This window comes from Ctenocephalides felis, unplaced genomic scaffold (genome assembly GCF_003426905.1).
Source record: "Ctenocephalides felis isolate EL2017-DRISC unplaced genomic scaffold, ASM342690v1 CF-g0.4_SCAFFOLD_03570, whole genome shotgun sequence".
Lineage (NCBI taxonomy): Eukaryota > Metazoa > Arthropoda > Insecta > Siphonaptera > Pulicidae > Ctenocephalides > Ctenocephalides felis.
The window spans coordinates 23247205-23256035 of record NW_020539724.1 but is presented as its reverse complement, the minus strand read 5'-3'; the positions used below and the strand labels follow the sequence as shown (position 1 = coordinate 23256035).

The 8831-nt window shown below is 30.4% G+C and overlaps 1 non-coding gene across 1 annotated transcript; it reads left to right on the top strand.

Annotated features, from left to right (window-relative positions):
- The first annotated feature begins 1608 nt into the window (after nucleotides 1-1608).
- LOC113383830 lies at nucleotides 1609-1749 on the top strand. The gene has a single exon (XR_003367793.1). It is a non-coding gene; the product is annotated as a U4 spliceosomal RNA (small nuclear RNA).
- The last annotated feature ends 7082 nt before the right edge of the window (nucleotides 1750-8831 follow it).

Genomic DNA, 8831 nt, shown 5'->3' with positions numbered 1-8831 from the left:
TGCTTGAAAATTATGAAAATGTACATTTACCTGCTTTTAGATTTATGTTTTTAGATTTATTCAAATCGGTTGATCAGAAATCGTCGACGAAAATTTGTATCCGCACACACATACACACACACACAGTGCTGGATTTACAGTAGGGGCAGCCGGGGCTACTGCCCAGGGCGGCAAATTTTCGGGGGCGGCGAATTTTGGATAGTGAAAAAAAATTCTATACAATATAATTAACTCATTTTTTTAATAACATTTTTTATTCAAAAAATATAATTAACAAAACATAATACGATTACAATGCAAATTTAGGCAATTTTGCTAATAAAAAGTTTCGTAAACGAGCTGAAAGTTTAAGAAAAATATGTTCTTAAGATCTCGAGCATTCTTAAGATGACGAATTTGTGCACTTCCAAGCTTATAGCGCCAAAAAAAATAAACTAGTGACGTATGGCATTGTGCCTTAAGGCAAGTTACCGAAACTTTTCGTGCTGAAAATTACATTTTATAAAGAGCTTTAATATTTTTTGAAAAATGACAAAAATTGAGCTTTAAAAACTTTTTTTTATATTTTGATGTTTTCGAAAATTATGAACTTTTATTTATTAAATTTATTAAAATTGAATTTTATTTAAATGATAACGATTTCCATTGATAACGAGACGTGCTGATTATTTATTGGCCAAGGCAGGTCCAACTTTTGCGAAAATACGGGCCGAAATGACAAAAATGATAATTCAGTTTTTGAGAAACGGAATGTCCAATATCATTAAAGAAATTTGCATGTATAGACAAAATGAAGAACTGCTTAAATTTGTGGGAGGCAATTCCAGCGGTTTCGGTGATCCAATAAAAAAAATCGAGATTTGAAAAAACATTTGGCGGTCAAAAGTGATCATTAGACACATGTACATTAAATTATCAGATATTTTAATAATAAGTGTAAATTTTGTTTACATTTCTATGGGTTCTGTAACATTGTTTAAATTTATTAAAATTGCTAAAAAAAATATAAATACAAATATTTCAAAAAAACTCGAATTTTTCAAAAAAGTCAAAATTTTCAAAGTTTGCAAAATATTTTAATTTTCTTTTTTAATTTTAATTTTCGGTGCGGAAAGTTCCAGCAATTTGCCTTAAACCGCGATGCCAAGCACCACTCTTTATGGTATGTAATGCGAAATGAATTTTAAATAAATTTAAAATAAATTTTTATATAAAGACTATTTAAGTAAAAATCCTGGGATGGGGCGGCATTTTTGTCAATGCCCCAGGGCGCCAAATTTCTAAATCCGGCCCTGCACACACACACATACATCCTTTTTTTCTAATTATAACTAAGGCATGCCAAAATGTTCAGACATCTTTGAAAGATATATAAAAATTTTCATTTTCGATTTTTTGCGATTACTATAACTTACCATGCGGGAAGTTAAAAATTGTAATTTCTCAAATTGTTTAATTTTTCAAAATTTTAAAGCTTTTGAAAATTCTAAGTTACAGTACGATAAGTTCCAGCAAGATGCGATGCAAACCTGCACAATGAGAACAAAACTCGCGCTGCGAAATACAGCTCGTATGATGATATAAGAAACACGGTCCGTTCTGTTCGTTAGCTTTGCGCAGTGGCGATATCGTAACCAATGAGGTTTATCCGAGGTGCGATTATTGCTAGTTGAAAACTTTTACCAATACCCCGCCGAGACCACGTGAAATACCGTGGGCTATGGCAATTTTTGGAGGGTCCGAAAGGACCCCAATAAATTTCTTATAACAAATTTTATCGATAATTTGCGAATCTGTAATGGATATGGATTTACAGGTGTAATGATAATACTCTATCTTCTACCGATTAATTTTAACTTTCGCGGACAGGTAAAGTTTCAGCAAAGTATAAAGGTCATCTAATTTCTAAAATAGTTGCTATCCGAAAAGGCAAATCATTCAAGTTTTATAACGTTTATCTATTATTTTATTTGCATTCAAAATTATTGTTACTTATTAACTTCTCGTAGAGTAATGATGATTGTAAAAAATCTAAATTTTTGCATAGTTCAAAGGTTACTGAACATTTTGGCATACCGTAGAAAAACTAATATCGTGAATGTGCGGATACAATTTTTCGTCCACGATTTCGGGAGCTATTGATTTCTATTGACTGGGAGACCTTTCGAGGCAGATTTAGCCTTTCGAAGGTACGGAACAAAAACTGCATAAATCCGATTGGAATGATCTGATTAGAACATTTCACTGGTATTGGAAAAATGAAGAATTGATTAATTTTTGGCAGGTCCAGCGGGTTTGGAATTATTAGTGAAGCATATCATTTACTACTTGCCCTTACTTTAAAATTTTTCCATCCATATATTTTTATTGAAGATCATCACGAATATTCGATGTTTTCATATTATACTCGTAGATATCTATATAGATTTGAAGATTTTGGATAGGCAACGAGATGTCTTGTAGTATAAGTTTTTGATTAAAACATAGAAACTTGAAACTTATGAAAATGTACATTTATTTGCCGTGCGATCAGGCGTATTTTACATATATACAAGCAAGGAATAATCTTATGATAACTGCCTCATCTGGAATTCTGTTATCATAACATTATTCCATGCTTGTTTTTATGTAAAATACGTCTGATCGTACGGCAAATAGATAAACATTTTCATAATTTTCAATACCAAGAACAAGCATAATAGAGCGTTGCCATGACAACACTATTTTATGAGCTCTGTTACGGCAGAATTGCCCCAAAAATTGCGCCTTCGAATTCTAATTATATCTATAAACTTTCTTGGCATCTTCTTCATTTTTTAACTTTTTGCCTGTCAAAAAGAGTTTAAGGACAAAAACAAATGATAATTAGAGGTTGTATATAATCCACTTTCTATCTTTAGTTATAATCTGGTTCATAATGGGCTCGATTTTGTTTTGAGTAAGCAAATATGTAAATATGACAGCTCGATCATCCAAATTTTTTTGACTTTTTTCCGTGTGGCACGCATCTTGAATACTTCCATACCAATCCTTTCATTCAAATATGGTCAGAAATAGTCATAGGATTTTGCTCCAACATTAAAACAACATCGTCGATTATCAAAGAGCCCAAGGTTACAATTATTTAAAATACAAATATAAAAGAAATCTCAAAAGTTCTCATCGATCCGATGCGAGCTAAGAAATGGCGCAAGGTCAATGGTCAAAAAAATGACCGTTTTGCAATTTTTAGCTAAATGGTCAGTTTTTCCGCAAAATTACCTGTGACAGTATTGTAGAGCACAAAATTATCTACAAAAAATGCATTAATACTTTTTTTGCTACGAGGTAGTGTGCTTAGCTCGTTTTTTTACGTGGTTTTTCCAGTAGGTATGTTGTGAATTTGTTTATTTCGGAATACTTGCAAAATAATATTTATGAATTTGGGTTAGTAAAAATAAAGGCGGTAATTATAAAAAAGCAACTAAAAATATTCCTGGGAGTCATAATTTTTAAAAGTTCCTATATCTTTTTCGTATCGTTTTTCTTGATTTTCTTCTTCTTCTTTTTCTTCTTCGTTTTCTTCTTCTTCTTTATTTTCAGTATAAACTTGTCCTGGTTTAAAGAAACACAGAATTTGTTCAGTTGGAGTTCGGGCAGTATGTAAGACGAGTAATATAACAAAATTTGTAACTCCCCGTAGGGTAGTTTAAAGTAATTGCTAAAAAATCGACAATGAAAATTTTTGCATATCTTTACGTTTCAGAAGTTTTTGAACCTTTTAGAATACCTTAGAAAATATGATGTGTGTGTGTGTATGTGTATGAATGTTTGGATACAATTTTACGTCCACGATTTCGTGAACACGAATCAACCGATATGGATATTTCAAAAAACGTTTGATTCGTATTGATGGGGAGTCGTGCTGATTAATTTTTGGCAAAGGCGGGTCCAGCCGTTTCAAAGGTACAAGGTAAAAAGTAACAAAAAATGCAATTTTAAAAGAACGGAGTGTTCGATTTGAATAATTTACACATATCTCATTTTTTTCTAAAATATGCCAAAATGTTTAGAAAGTTCTGTAACTTAAAGATATAAAAAAAATATTTTCAATTTTCAGCAATTTACCTTAAGGCACGATACATTTATTAGCGAAATGTGTACATAGTTTATTTTGTGCATAAAATATTGTACTTCAAAGGCAAATACAATTAGTCCAGTCATTATAGTAAGTTCACCTCGAAATTCGAGATACCCAGCTGTAAGTCTGTAAATACTTGTATATTGACACCCTAAAGTTGTCTCAAAACCTACATATGATAGGGTGTCTATACCATATGTAGGTTTTGAGACAACTTTAGGGTGTCAATATACAAGTATTTACAGACTTACAGCTGGGTATCTTGAATTCCGAGATTCTTACCTAATTTAAGCTTAAATGACAGAAACTAAATTGGAATTTTTATATGTAATGTACTTACACTCTTGTAAGTATTGTCGATTGTAGAACACATGAAATTTGAATACTAGGAAACACACTAAGAATCAAAATTTAAAATAAATTCTTAGTATTATTATTACCTTCGTCATTTTTAAATCTTTATATACCTATGTGTAATCTATTACTGTACATAATTAATATGCAGTTTTTCGTAATAAAATTTTTGAAATATTATTACCTTCATGGACTGCATTAGGCAAGTTTCTCATTGTATTTTTGGGGTTTGGGTCAGGTATTGGATGTCAAATCTTAAAGCTTTGTTCCAACATGCATTGCATGCGATTATATCCTCGAGCCTTTCATGTACCTACAACACTCATCAGCACGTTGGAACAAAACAGAATATTAGTAAATTTTGTGACATTATATTCACCAATATTTATCATTCTTCAGCAATATCTCACAATTTTCGTTAGAATTCCAAAACGGCAACAATCAATACTCTTGCTAAAATTCTGTTTTTCAATCCCAATTCCAGGGACTGGAAACACAGAGGAGCGAAACGGGTTCGATTCTCATTCGATTTGCCAGCCGATAAATCGATCTGAGACGGAACCTGTCTCACAACCGGAACCATCAGCCGGAATCTCCCGGAGTATTGAATTGTTGTCGAATCAAGAATCTTGTGGCCGAAAACAAGATGACTCGCGATACGATAATGATAATAATAATGATAATTGCAATGTCAAAATTAAGCTGCACGAAAATTCGGAAGAGAACGATATCAAAATCGAAGAAGGGAAATCGATTAAATCATCACCCATCACTGTAGACATTAATGTTAGGGTAGTGCCGAGGTCTGGTAGAAATAGACCCAAGTAGATCAACAGCACCTAGTAGATGATAATTAGTAATTAGCAAGAAATTTGTTCATTATATAATTAACAAATATTATATTTTTGATTCCAAAAAATATGATCCGTACGAAGAAAATTATTTTGACTCTTTATTATTTTTAGTTATTTTCGTGGTATTTAATTTTTTTTTTTCGATTTTTCGACGTTTGTAACTGATTTGACTTTATTTTTTTAACAAAAGCGTAAAATAATATAGAGTTATAGCAAAAACAATAAACATACCAAACTAGGTCTTTTGTCTGGGTATGTCTCTGCTCGTTTCTTGCGGTTGTCTCTGCGGAAACTTTCTTTTTTTTGAACAAATAAAGAAATAATTGGATTATAATTTGTTTTTTGATAACAACCTAAATAAATAACCGTTTTATTAAAATTCTTGATGCAAAAAATTAGACAGAAAGCTATATGTCATTACAATCATTTGAAACAAATTTAAATTTTCTGTAATATTATTGGAACTTGATTCTACTATTTTATTTACATTATAAGTGTGCAATTGATATAATGTGATATATTCATTTTTTGATATTAATAATTTGGAAAATAATTAATTTAGAAGTAAAAAGCATATGACAATGTAAAATGTAAATGTTATGACAAGGTCATAAAATTTAGTAATTTCAATATTTTATCCGTACTGAATTAATATTTTTTGGAATCGTTTTTTTTTAAGATAAAATTAAAACTGCTTTATAAAAAATATAAGGAAAAACGTACAGGAATTTTTGTTGATATTATATAATTGAAGTATTTAATGCATGTTATGGAATTGAAATTATATTAAATATTATATTACTGTGATTTTTTCAGTATTAAGAATCATTACACTAATTGTATGCATATTATAAAAATATACTTATTATGTATATAATTGTATTTTGTTTCTTTAGAGGCATCTGTATAATGGTATCAACTTATTAATAAAATTTTAATGAACCTTTTTGAAGGGTTATATATTTATGTTTGTGTTACAAAGGGTTACATATTTATATGTGCTATCTGGTATCAAGTAGAAGTGATATCCATTTTCACCTCATGCATATGTTTCCAAGCGAAGAAAGCACTTCCAAACATTCCTGCAGAAGAAATTAAAACTATAAATAAGAAAATGGACATTGTGCTGATTCTAATAGCCATCAGTAAAAACAACTTTCACAGAATAATAAACTTAAATAGCTTATAGAATGAGAAATTCTAATTGCAGTTAAAATAAATTACATGCTAAATTGTAAACTCTTTACCCTTAGGGATTTTTTATTTTACTGGTGCCATTTTTTTTTGGTTTTACTATCAATAATATCTTCCCCCATATTCACTTTTCTTCAAAATTTTATTTCACTTTTCAACTACACTTTTTAAACTCTTTTTCATATATTAACTTATTATATCAAAGTTTTGTTTAAAATCTTCTATTTCTTAATTAAAAATTATAAGCTTTATAGACTTTGTGTTTTAGATGTTTCTATAAATTTCCATTATCCGTGATTTTTACTTGGTCGGATCCTCAATTTTTGTATTGATTTATCTATAAAGTTAAGTTAATTACAACTTCGAAATCTCTTATGTCTACATTTTTTATTGTTATATATTTTTGTAGGAATGACAAAATCCATTTAAAAGCGGTAAATGCCGATCTGATGGAAAAATTACGACTAGTTTGGGAGAGCTATAAGAAGCTTAACTATAATTATAACTCTGATATTGCAAGTGATTCAGATAATCAGGTACTTTAGAAAAACCATTATTAGGTTGTAATTAATTTTGTGTGTTTTTGTGTGTTTCAGACAGGAGATAAATAATCTTCAAACCAATATCCAATATCTAACTAGCAAAATAATATCTAATGAAGCTCTTAGTAGTATTAACAAAACGCCAGGTATATATCTAGCGTTATTAGGCCTATATGTAGTGTTGTAGACTAATGTAACATAGCATTTTGTACTTATGTTTGTTTCAGTTTCAGTTATTATTATTATTTAATTATCAAATAAAAATTAATTACGAGCATTATAATAATATATTATATTGATAGTAGTTCTCAAAGATTAAAAAATTGCATGAATCGTTTGTTTGATTTTTTGTACTAAATTATCTAAATATCTTTAGTAATAGTATGACAAATATGAAAATACTCTCCTCTTTTAATGTCAGTACTTAAAGCGCGTCGTATTACACTCTTTGGCACTTTTTTTATATATAATATAATATTTTCCTTGAAAAAATTCTATTTTTTATACTTTAAATATTGTTAGTAACAATTGAATTCTATTTTTAATGCAATAGATCAAATTTGAATGCTGCGAGTATAATAATACATAATAACATATTTTAACTATCTTTATGATATTACTTTATGTTAAGAATTTCCATTAATCATACACATTAATATACTTGCTATCAATATTTTAGAAGAAAAAAATTAAAATAGAAGCACCAATTAAAAAATAAATATAATAAACTTAAAAAATATTTCAACATATTTATGTGCATGCCAAGTATTCATTAAATGTAATATTTAGAACTCTATCATTCGTTATTTTGATCATTTACTAATCAACATGTCTAATCTAATTTATAGTCTAGCCTAATTTATAATTTTTTATATGTAACTTTTATTAAGCTTCTATGTTTTCCAGTCATGCAGCACAATAATCACCGGCCCGAGTCTCGGGAGTCAAACGCCTCCTCAATCACGCAAATCAAACAATCACCAAGTCAACCAATCACCACACAAAGTGTACAGCAGCAACAATCACCAAAGCCCGAAAGAGAACCTGAAAGAGTATCATCAAACTTTGAGGCCGAATTACCAAAGCCAAAAGATAGAAGTTTCGAAAAACGACAAGAAACTATCAGAAACGAGTTGGACTTGGAAGAACCAGTCAAAAATGTTGACAAGCACGCCATTAAAAAAGAGTCATTCGAAGGAAAAGAATTTGGACAGTATGACGAAGAGCAAGAATTTGAATCTAACAAACAGTATGAGCAAAAGTCAGAGCAACCTTATGGATCCGATAAAAGATATCCAACCCAGAAAGAACTTGATTCTAAAAAACAGTATGACCAAAAGTCAGAGCAACCTTATGGATCCGATCACAAATATCCAACCCAGAATGAGCAGCAGTTATATCAATCCGGAGATCAGTCATATCAGTCAAATCAGCCTGAACAAGAGCAGCAATATCGATCAGATGAATACCAATCCGAACAGCCATATAAGTCTGAACAACCCTATGAATCTGATCAACAATACCAACCTGAACAGCTGTATCAAAGTAATTCCTTCCAACCAGACCAACAATATCAATCAGAACAGCCTTACGAAATCGGACAGCAGTATCAATCTGATCAACAGTACCAATCCGATCCACAGTATCAATCCGATCCACAGTATCAATCCGATCCTCAGTACCAATCAGATCAACAGTACCAATCCGACCAACAGTACCAACCCGATCAACAGTACCATTCAGATCAACAATACCAACCAGATCAAC